The 12385-nt window shown below is 45.5% G+C and overlaps 1 long non-coding RNA gene across 1 annotated transcript; it reads left to right on the forward strand.

Moving 5' to 3' along the window:
* Positions 1–2159: 2159 nt before the first annotated feature.
* LOC129627057 (uncharacterized) lies at positions 2160–4701 on the forward strand. The gene is made up of 3 exons (XR_008702402.1): positions 2160–2637; positions 3333–3417; positions 3753–4701. It is a non-coding gene; the product is annotated as an uncharacterized LOC129627057 (long non-coding RNA).
* Positions 4702–12385: the final 7684 nt, after the last annotated feature.

Here is a 12385-nt window from a genome sequence, read left to right on the forward strand (position 1 = left end):
TGCCTGGAGAATTCCATGGACAGAGGAGCCTGGCGGGCTACAGTCCATGGGGTTGCAGAGTTGAACACAACTGAGTGACTAACATATATATACATATATATATATTTTATTACATATGTAAGGCACAGCCAAAGAGAAGTATGAAGCTGCTATGAGAAGTGTGAACATGGCTCTGGACCCAGGGCTGCGGGCCTCTTCTCAGGCTACACTCAGGATGGGAGACATCATAAACTCTGACTTGTCCCCCTCATGTCTCATTTCTCCTTCCAACTATTGAGCCTGGACAAGTTAACCGCCTTTACCAAGCAATGAGATGTCTGGGTGGAGAAAGTAACCACAAGTATTTTTCAGCTGTGGTCAGTTGTTACGGCTTAATTAGATTTTCAAACAGCATTCACCCATTCTGCTGAAGTGTGACTCAGCTTCATCCTTCTTTCAGGTTCCTCTGAATTTACCCGGTGACTCACTTAACGTAACGACTCCACAGCCAGTAACAGACCACCAGCTGCCCTCTGACCTCTGAAGTATTGATCACTGTGCTGCATACTCAGCTGTTCATTCAGCAACTGTGGATTCTTTTACATGCAACATGGTACTAGGTCCTTGCTTCTGGCATCTACAATCACATTTGAAAACTTATATCAGCCACAGGTCATTTGCATCTCTCTTTGAAGACAGTATGAGTGGATACCATTTGATTAAAGGAGATACAGGAACTCCCACGAAGGAGACATCACTTCTGGCTAGGGAAGCGGAGGCTGCAGCTCTGATGAGAACCTGCTTCATCTGGGACACTTTACGTAGATTCTTGGATTTGATGTGGAATACTGCACAAAGACCTTGGAGGTGGAGACCTTGAGTAATGGGAAGAATTAGGAAACGCAGAAATGAAGTTTCAACTGAGAATTTATCCACGGCCCAATGCTGGTCAGGCACCCAGGTGAGCAGTGTGGACCTTGGAGCAAAGGACTTTCAGCAGGAGACACACACAAATAAACAGGCAATTACAACTACGATATGGTGTAAGGTGTGCTACGATAGATAAAAACACTGGGGTAATGGGAGAACACAATAAGGCGTATTTGTCAGGATTTGTTCAGTTGCACTTAAGCTAAACTGTGACGGACTGGCTTATGTCACCAGGAACCTCGGTGGATCCAGGACTTAAGGAAGCTCTGTGTGTCACCACGTCCTGTAATTTTGCAGATGGTGTGTTCTTCCAGATGAACGTTCTTTGACACAGTGACCCCAGACGCAAGAGGCAGGCTTCCAGCTAGCTCCAGTGGAAGGAAGTTAGGGAGGGACTTTGGCCCTGCTTGGGCCATTCAGCTTTCCCTTAAACTGTTGCCTAGGGAAAGGGAACTATGATTAACACACTGGGTTTATGCGTCTATCCCTGTTGGTGGACGGGTAGAGACGGGGAGGGGGGCGGCGGGGTGCTGGGGGGGGTTGGGGGGGCGGCGGGGGGTGGTGGAAGAAATACATGCTGGGTCACCAAAAACAACGGCTACCATGAAGAGGCCCTAAAGGGAACACGGGCTGGAAGAGAGAGCAAGGCGTGTGCACGGTGAGTTCCTGGGCTGCTGGGAGATTAGTCTGGCCAGAGCCAGGGTCACACCCAAGAGCAGGGAGGGAAACTGAGGCCAGACTGCAGGGCTTTGAATGCCTGGCCAGGGACTCTAGGTCAGCCTGATGGGTACGTGGTGACGGTTCTGTGCAGAATCTTTCCCGTTTTCCTGAAAATCATTCAGAGCAACAAGAACAGAGGTGTGAAACACCAACAAGCTTACATCTTTAGTAAACAAAACAAGGAAAGGAGAAGTTTCACAGACTTCGCATGGTGTGCGGTGTCACCCCCACCACCAACAAACACGGGAACGTTCATCTGGAAGAACACAAGATTCAGCAGGTGCCCCAGGGAAGGGCAGAAATGGCACAAGGGTCCTGAGGGGGCAGGTCTCAGCAATGCCCAGTGAAAATTCAGCCCAGGAGAAGATTCGGCCTGGGTGGGAACAGCTGGGTGAGCGGGACTAAGGAGGAAGAGGGCAGGGACACTGGGGAGGAAGAAATAAATCTGTGAGTGACTGGGGCAGCCACATTTGCAGCTCAGGAAAGCGAGGAGAGCAGGCGGGCAGGAAGGGGCAGGATGCCTGGGAATCAGGGGCTGCGGGAGGAACCAGGATGAATGATAGGAGCTCAGCTGAGCCAGGTTACAGCTCTAAACAGAGAGGACACCCTGATGCATGAAGGTGCCACAAAGTCAGGTATACGCACGACAGAGGCAGGAAGCCTTGAGCTGAGAAATGCGGACAGCTCCCTCGTTCCCATCATGGGATTCTCTTGCTAACAGTCGTTTTAGAAAACTCCAACTCATTCCAAAATGATAAAAAGTTAGAGGTCAACATTCAATCAAAGGCATTGTCAGGAACACATCTCTACAAAAGTACCGTCAGAAGAAAACTCTGAAGAGGAGCAACGAAACTTCCCTGCAGGCTAAAAAAACTCAACAGAAAAATGTGGCCACGAAGCAGAAGCAAGTTTTATTCCAACGTCCCATGATGAAGTTTTACAAATGTAATGAGGCAGCGGCAGCTAAGCAGGGAGCTGACAAAGCAGGAATGGTTCAAGGAGGGGATGGTAAGGTCAAGGACCAGAAGGGGACAGAGAGCGGGAGGGCAGGGGACATAGGGAGTAAGCGTAAGAAAAATAAATGCCAGACGTTTCAGAACAAAAACCAATTACAAGGAACACAAGAGAGACCAGACACCACTTTGAGGGATACCGTGGAAGATACAGAGAAATAAAAGTGAAGATAAAGTGGAAATTAATAAAAATCATTAGAGACAGAGTGATGGGGAAGAAGACAGGCTAAGGGAAACTGCACAAACATCAGGTCAGGGTAACTGAGGGAAAAACCCAAAACAAGCCAACAGAACGGATACTTTAAAATGAGCCCAATTTTAAGTAGGGATTGGAGGGAGAGCTAGGCCCAGGTCACAGACCTGAATTTAGTAGCGAGGCGGGGAGGGCAGGCCCAGCAGTCTTCTGCAAGGCTGCATATCTGGGGGCAGGTCAGAGGCATCTTCCCTGGGGGCTCTGGGGCGCTTCCCCTGAACTGCAGTATCGCAGGAGGGACACAGAGGGAATGGACCAAGCATCTCTGCTCCCTGGTCCTGGCTCAGCCCCTTGGAGGGCTGGGGGTGGGGGGTGGGGGGTAGCACCTTAGATACAAGTTAGCAATTAGAGAACCAAAACTACAGAGATTAATGTAATAAACAGGTACCGAGCACCCAACTTTATAAAATCTTAACATTTTACCATATTTGCTTCAGATGTTTTTAAGGAGAAAAACAAGTTTACTGATACAGCTGAAGCCAATTGTGAACCCCTTGGATCCCATTCATCTCCACAACCCAGGTGAGATACCAGTAGCCTGAACTTGGTCACTGCTTGCTGGCTTTTATGCTATTACTGTATAAGTAAGTATCCATAACGATATGTAGTATTTCTTTCACAAGCTTTCAAATTTGATATAAAGGTATCATACTGAATGTTTTGATCTAAAATTTGCTTCCCCTCCACCAAACATTATGTTTTTGAAATTTATCTATGTTGACACATGTGGCTGTACTTCATTTTAACCACAATAGAGCACAAGGTATCCATGCGGCCTTCTGTCCATGGACCTCTGGAAAAAGGTCTGATGGTTATTTTATAAAACTAAAGCATATACCCACCAATTCACCTCTTAGGTACCACTCAAAGGAAATGAATATGCTTGTCCACAAAAAAGAAAGAAACCAGACACAAAATAGTGTATATGCAAGATTCCATTTCTGTGTATAATATATACAAACACATATACATTCATATATATTCATAGTATGACCAATCTATGGTGGAAAAAAGAATGGTGGCTACCTCTACGAAGGTGAAAATGGGAATTAACAAGAAAAGGAAACTGCGGAAGTGTCAGGAGTTTGGGTTACACAAGTGTATCTGTTAAGAATGTATACTTAATATTTGTATTTTTCATTGAAATTTTATCAAAGAAAAAACTAAACAAATATTGAACAATGGAGAAAAGACAATCTCTTCAATAAGTATTACTGGGAAAACTGGACAACTGTATGTAAAATAATAAATTTTTAAAAATGTATTAAAACCTAAATATAAGATCTAAATACCTACAACTCCTAGAAGAGAACACAGGCAGAATGCTCTTTGACATAAATCACAGTGATATTTTTTTGGATCTCTCACCTGAGGCAAAAGAAACAAAAGCAAAAATAAATAAGAGGGGCCTAATTAAGTTTACAAGGTTTTGCACAGAAAAAGAAAACAATCAACAAAATGAAAAGACAACCTACTGAATGGGAGAAAATATTTGCAAATGTTATGACCAATAATGGGTTAATAACCAAAATATATAAACAGCTCATACAACTCAATATAAAAAAAAAATGAGCAGAAGGCTGAAAAGACTTTTCCAAAGCAGACAGACAGACGGCCACAGGCCCCTGAAAAGATGTTCCAATCGCTAATCGTCAGAGAAATGCAAATCAAAAATCACAGTGAGATGGCAATTCACACCTGTCAGAATGGCTGTCATTAAAATGTCTGCAAGTAACTAACGCTGGTGAGGATGTGGAGAAAAACGAAACCTAGAGCACGGCTGGCAGGGGTGCGAACGGGTGCAGTCACTACAGAGAATGGCATGCAGTTTCCTTCGTAAACTGAAAACAGAACTACCACACGATCCAGCAATCCCACTGCTGGGTCCAGATCCAAAGAAAACAAACACATTCAAAAAAGGTACAGGGAACCCCCGGTTCATAGCGGCGTTATTTACAATAGCCAACATACGGAAGCATCCTAAGTGCCCATCAACAGATGAAGATGGATATCTATATATAATGATGCTGCTGCTGCTGCTGCTAAGTCGCTTCAGTCGTGTCCGACTCTGTGTGACCCCACAGACAGCAGCCCATTAGGCTCCTCTGTCCCTGGGATTCTCCAGGCAAGAACACTGGAGTGGGTTGCCATTTCCTTCTTCAATGCATGAAAGTGAAAAGTGAAAGTGAAGTCGCTCAGTCATGCCCGACTCTTTGCGACCCATGGACTGCAGCCTACCAGGCTCCTCTGTCCATGGAATTTTCCAGGGAAGAGTACTGGAGTGGGGTGCCATTGCCTTCTCTGATATATATATATATAATGCTACCAGACATAAAAAAAGAATGAAATGCTGCCATTTGCAACAATGTAGATGGACCTAGAGAGTATTATGCTTAGTGAAATAAGCCAGAGAAAGACAGGTTCTATATCTTATCACTTAATGTGGAGGAATCTTAAAAAACAAAACTGAATATGAGTATATTCTCTACTAAAAGAGAATATAACAGTCTGTTATATTCTCTCAGATACAGAGAACTAGTGGATACCAGTGGGGAGGGGGAAGGAAAGAGGGGCAAGATAGGGGTAGGGAATTAGTAGATACAAACTACCATTATAAAATAAATAAAATACAATGTTATATTCCCTGTGCTATACTATACAGCACAGGGGATTTAACAAAGGTTGCATAATAAATTTAAATGGAGTATAAATTATAAAGAGTTGGACATGACTGAGTGACTGAACAAAAACAACAGGTTATAAAAATATTGAGTCGCTATGTTGTACACCAGAAACTAATACTAGAAATCAACTATATTTCAATTAAAACAAAAAACAAATACTGACATCTGTTAATGCTATGCATGCTGAAGTATTTAGAGGGAAGTAAGTAAGTAAGTGTGAGTCACTCAGTTGTGTCCGACTCTTTGTGACCCCATGGACTGTAGCCCGCTAGGCTCCTGTGGTTTGTATCCAGGCAAGTATCCAGTCAAGACTACTGGAGTGGGTTGCCATTTCCTTCTCCAGGGGACTGTTCTTACTCAGGGATCGAACCCAGGTCTCCTGCATTGCAGGCAGATTCTTTACCATCTGAGCCACCAGGGAAAATATATCCTAAATTCTAAAACTATCCCAAATTGATATCCCCCATTTTTTTTTTTTTTTGGAAATGCATCAAAAAACAAGATGGAATGATAGATAGAAGAGGCCTGGAAAGATCAAGCATAGCACAATGTTGGTGAAATTTAGGCAGTGAGTATATGGGTGTTTATTATAAAATCCTTTCAACTTTGCTGAACATTTAAAATTTTCCTATTAAAATTTCCCCACATTTTAACATTTAGCTAATCTAAAACCAACTCTTGAGTTCATCCTTCCCTGAAGCCACTTTTCCCTTCACCTTCCCCATTCTGGTAAGTGACAAACGTTCATCTAGGTGCTCCTCTTTGGGTTGTCCCTGTCCCACACATCTAATCCATCAGCACATCCTTTCAGCTCTACCTTCAGCATATGTCCTGAATGCAACCACCTGGCCATAAGCCTGCCACAACATCCCTGTTCCAGTCCACACCATCATCTTTCACCTGGACCTACTAGTCTACCAACTGGTCTCCCTGCTTCCACTCTCCCCCTTAGAATCTATGCTCCACACAGCAGTCACACTGATCGCTTTAAAATGCATCCTCCTGCTTCCTCTTCTCCCACTCACTCTATTCCAGCCACCCTGATCTCCTCCTCAATGTCTATTAACTATGCCAAGTTTCCTCTGCTTGGAGTTTTCTCCCTCCTCATCCACAGGGCTTGTTCTCTCACTTCATGGTTCTCCGGTCATGTCACACCAGAAAGGTTCCTAAACATCTATCTAATATAGTATTTCCCACCACATCCCCCATGCTGCCTGTATTTTTCCTCTGAGTTTTTACTACTATCCGACATGTTTGTTTCCTATGCACCCCCACTAGAATTAATGTTCAAAGGACGGGAATTTTTGTTTGTGTTATTATATATTATGTCTGCAGTTCATTCACTCATTGCAACCCCATGAACTGCAGCACGCCAGGCCTCCCTGTCCATCACCAACTCCCAGAGCTTGTTCAAACTCATGTCCATGGAGTCGTGATGCCATCCAACCATCTCATTCTCTGTCCTCCCTGTCTCCTCCCTCCTTCAATCTTTCCCAGCATCAGGGTCTTTGCTAATGAGTCAGTTCTTTGAATCAGGTGGCCTAGTGTTTGTTGAATATATTAAATAGATAAAATAGCACCTTCTCTGAGTCTATCCCATGTCCCTCCCCATCTTCTACTGCTAAAGTAGTCCCCTCTCTCATATTAGAATATTTTACCTTTTCCATAGCGCTTATTCTTTTCACAATGTTTTTAAAAATTTTTATTTTAAAAAATTTTATTTTTAATTGGAGGACAATTGATCACAATAATGTGCTGATTTCTGTCATACATCAACAGGAATCAGCCATAGGCATACATCTGTCCCCTCCCTCCTGAGTCTCCCTCCCCCATGGCACCCCTCTAAGTTGTCAGAGAGCACGGGGTTTGAGCTCCCTGCATCATATAGCAAGTTTCCACTGGCTATGTTTTACACATGGTAATATATGTATATCCATGCTACTCTCTCAATTTGTCCCACTCTCTCCTTCCCCCACTGTGTCCACAAGTCTTTTTCTATGTCTGCATCCCCGCTGCTGCCCTGCAAATAGCTTCATCTGAACCATCTTTCTAGATTTCAAATATATGCATTTATACACGATATTCGTTTTTCTCTGACTTACTTCACTCTGTATAATAGGCTCTAGGTTCATGTACCTCAACCTAAAAATAATTATTTTTATTTATTTGGCTACATCCAGTATTTAGTTCCCACTAAATAGCACTACAGGGAAGTCCCCATAGTGCTTATTAACAGTTATTTGTTACACATCTATTCTCTGTCAGTCAGTCAGTTCAGTCGCTCAGTCATGTCCAACCCCATGGACTGCAGCATGCCAGGCCTCCCTGTCCATCACCGACTCCCAGAGCTTGCTCAAACTCATATCCCTTGAGTCGGGGATGCCATCCAACCATCTCATTCTCTGTCGTCCCCTTCTCCTGCGTTCAAACTTTCCCAGCATCAGGGTCTTTTCAAATGAGTCCATTCTTCGCATCAAGTGGCCAAAGTACTGGAGTTTCAGCTTAGCATCAGTCCTTCCGATGAATACTCAGGACTGATTTCCTTTAGGATGGACTGGTTGGATCTCCGTGCAGTGCAAGGGACTCTCAAAAGTCTTCTCCATAAAATAAAATTAAAAAAAAAAAAAAAAAAGTCTTCTCCAGCACCACAGTTCAAGCTCTCTGTCCCCGACCCCCCAAAAATGTAAGCTCTTGTGGACAGTTCACGTCCTGCAGTTAACAGCGCCTGGCCCAGAGGGGGCTGATCCAACCCTCACTCTCCTGTCTGTTTCAATCTCCACGCAGAGCTTCTGGATTTCCAAGGCTGCTGTTTACCCCTGTTCTTTCCCTGCACTGGGAGCGGGGCCGGCCCCACGGGCTTCAGGGCCAGCTTGCGCTCCCACCCCCTAGAGGCCGTCCTCCTCACGGGCCCGCCTCCCAGATGACAGCCGCGGGCAGTGCGGCTGAGCGGGCGCCCTGGGCCCTGACCCCGTGGGGCTGCAGGGCCCCCCCCGAGCCCGGGAGCAGCTCCGCCTCTAGAGGGCGGCGGTCGGCCGCGGCCCGGCCGGCCCTCCGAGCTGCCCGTGACGAAGCGCTTCCCCCGGGGCATCCGTCCCCTGCAGGAGTGCCGCCCCCGGGGAGCACAGAGGCCGCCGTCGGCCAGCCCCCAGGCCCAGCGTGAGGGGCCCCCAGAGGCAGCCTCCGTCCCCCCAGCCTCCTGCAGCCTGGGAAGGGCCGTGGGAGAGGCCGGAGGCCGAGGGGTGAAGGGGCGCCCAGCCTCCGGCCGCTGGGACACCTTCTAAAGAAGGCGTCTCTGCGTCTGGACGGATTCCCGGGAGGTAGCTGGGTAAGACAGTAGAAGTGGGGGGAGAGGTGCAGGCGCAAAGGTCGGAAGTGAAAAAGGCAGAGTTGAGCAGGACGGCACCCCGTTGAATTTCCTGGGTTCAAGAGGCTGTGTTTGTTAAGCAGGGGCCTTGGCCTTTAACCAAAAGTGATCCACAATAGGCCCTTGGCTGGGTGGTTAGATCTGTGCTTTAGAGAGCTTGGGAGATACACTGGAACACAAAATAGAAGGGGCAACACATGTCAGGAAAACCAGTTAGGAGATTACTGCAGTATTTAAGGAAAGAATGGAGTCCTGAACTAAGGGGGTGGGGGGAGAGAATTTGGAAATGATGCAATGGTCAGGTTAGTTTAGTCGCTCAGTCGTGTCCGACTCTTTGCAACTCCATGGACTGCAGCATGCCAGACCTCCCTGTCCATCACCAACTCCTGGAGCTTGCTCAAACTCATGTCCATTGAGTCGGTGATGCTATCCAACCACCTCATCCTCGTCCCCTGCTCCTCCCCACCTTCAATCTTTCCCAGCATCAGGGTCTTTTCAAATGTCAGTTCTTCGCATCAGGTGGCCAAAGTACTGGAGTTTCAGCTTCAACATCAGTCCTTCCAGTAACACCCAGGACTGATTTCCTTTAGAGATGCGATGGTAATTGGAAGACAATACAGCACAGGGGGCTGGAATCAGATTCCACTAGGGGACTAAGATGACTCCCAGCATTCTGATTTGGAAACTAGGTCTGCTGTTCTCAAAGTGTGTTCCAGAGATGTCTGCGGGGGCGGGGACAAAGGCCCTTTCAGAAGGTCACCACAACTATTTTCACAAAAAAATTAAGACGTTTGTCTTTTTCAACACGTTACTGTTGGCTCTGATGATGCAAATGCAATGTCAGTTAAAACCACTGGTGCCCTAGAACAAATCAAGGCAGCAAACTATACTAGCAGTCCTTGTACCACCACTCCCCAGGTCAAAAATAAAGCCGGGATACTGAAAAATATCCATAATGAAGCAATATAAAGAACAGTAGGATGGGTAATCCAGTATTGCAATCTGGAAGGATTGTTTTTATATAGTTTCGTTTTGGCTAATACAGATAATAAGGAAGTCTAATGAAATGGGGGGGGGAGTTTTATTCCTCTCTTCTATGTTAGAAATGCTGATTATCATTTAGCCACATTCATTGTTGTTTAACTTCAAATCAGCCCTATAACAATAAAAAGGTATTACCCTGACCGAAGTTAGAACTTGAGCAACAAGATATACAGAAATCATTGGATGACTTAATAAATGAAGAGGAGACAAATTTCCCACATGGAAGAATTCCAAATGAACCATGTAGATACTTTACCCTGAAGGAAGGGGGCATAAGGACCCACTCCTTAGGTGTGGGCTGCATACGGCGACTTCCTTCCCAAGAGTAGGTATATAGTGGGGTGTGGGGGGCAACTTTACAATGGAAAAGCCTGACAAACACGACCAGGTGATCAAGGTCGACATCAGCAGTTCATAAACCATGATGGAGCTTTGATATGATGTGATGAAAATGACACTTTACCTCTGTGATCTTCTTCCTCCAAACCCATAAACATCTAACCATGAGAAAAACATCAGATAAATCCCCATAGAGACATCCTCCAAAATACTTGATCAGCACTCCTAAAAACTGTCAAGGTCATCAAGAACAAGAGCCTGAGAAACAGTCACAGCCAAGAGAAACCATAAGACGACGTGACTTCTAAATGTGATGTGTGTATCCTGCCACAGTGAAAAGATGTTAGGGTAAACTAAGGAAATCTGAATGAAATACAGACTTTAATTGTTCTCATCTTTGCATTATAATAATAATATAATGCATCAATATTGGTTCATATGGTAACAAACGCACCACAGTAAAGTGAGATGTCAATAATAGGGGAAACTGCCATGGTGGTGCCTGGAGAAGGCAATGGCACCCCACTCCAGTACTCTTGCCTGGAAAATCCCATGGACAGAGGAGCCTGGAAGGCTGCAGTCCATGGGGTCGCTAAGAGTCAGGCATAACTGAGTGACTTCCCTTTCACTTTTCACTTGCATGCATTGGAGAAGGAAATGGCAACCCACTCCAGTGTTCTTGCCTGGAGAATCCCAGGGACGGGAGAGCCTGGTGGGCTGCCGTCTATGGGGTCGCACAGAGTTGGACACGACTGAAGCGACTTAGCAGCAGCAGCAGCCATGGTGGGGAAGGGTGAAAGAGACGAGAGGAGTTTATGGAAGCTCTGTTCTACCTGCTTGATTTTTCTGTAAAACTTTTCTAAAAGATAGTTTATTAATTTTAAAAATCCTAATATTAATTGGGAATAATTCTACCATCCATCACTCTAACCTTACAGAATTTAAGTTCTATAATGAGATATCCTATCCATAATTCAATTCAGTATTTATCAAGCTCCTATCAAGCATGCCTCTGAACAGGTGGGTACCGGCTGTAAAAAAAAAAAAAAAAGAACAAAACAAGGCCCACCGCCTAGTTGAAGACAAAAGACATTTTAATTGGTAATTACTGTCCTGAGAGGTGAGCATAACTGAAGAGCACAGAGGAATGGCAGAGAAAAGGGGCAGAAGCAAGAAATAATACTCAAATTAATGTCCATTGTGTATACAGAGGGTGTCTATACACATTATAAAATTTAATCTGAAAAGGCCTTGAAACAAGGGTCTGTTATCTTTTCTCCATAAAACTCAGGTTTACAGGGATTAAGACGACTTACAGCAGAGCAAGATTCCACTCTCTGTCCACCTGAAAGATAAGCCCTGTTCATTTTGGTCCCACCTGAGCAGCGACCAGGTCCTGGTAATATGGCAGAATCCACCCTGTCCCTTTCCACACAAAGCAGTCTTAGGATTTTAAGGTCTCCTCTACCAGGATTCCACCCTGTTCACTTCATAGTCAACCGCATGGTCCACAGAACATTTCTAGTTATGGTGTCTCATTGACTAGTTGGCCCGGCGCTGGGCTTCCAAACTTCCGAGAGTGGTTTTCAGTGTCACTACCAAATTCACTCACGGAGACCACCAGTTTTGCTTACGTTCCAGTCATAAGCTTGTTGGAACCTCCCATTTCTTACCATCACGCTATTAGCTCCCTAAGCTTTGGGCTGGAACAGCACAGCGTTGTGAGGTGACTACAAAAAGGAGCCAACTCCCCCCTCATCGAGAAAGCCATCATAAACCATCCTAAGAGGTAGGAAGTTTCCTGGGCCTCTTCTGATTCCATGACACCTTTTTGTGCGCTAAGTCACTTTAGTCGTGTGCGACCCCCTGGATTGTAGCCCAAGAGGCTCCTCTGTCCACGAGGACTCTCCAGGCAAGAAACCTGGAGCACGGGTTGCCATTTCCTACTCCAGGGCATCTTCCCGACCCAGGGATCGAACTTGCATCTCTCATGTCTCTCGCACTGACAGGCGGGTTCTTTACCAGTTAGCGCCACCTGGGAAGCCTGTGTCACCTTAGA

Source organism: Bubalus kerabau, chromosome 14, assembly GCF_029407905.1.
Source record: "Bubalus kerabau isolate K-KA32 ecotype Philippines breed swamp buffalo chromosome 14, PCC_UOA_SB_1v2, whole genome shotgun sequence".
Classification (NCBI taxonomy): Eukaryota; Metazoa; Chordata; class Mammalia; order Artiodactyla; family Bovidae; genus Bubalus; species Bubalus kerabau.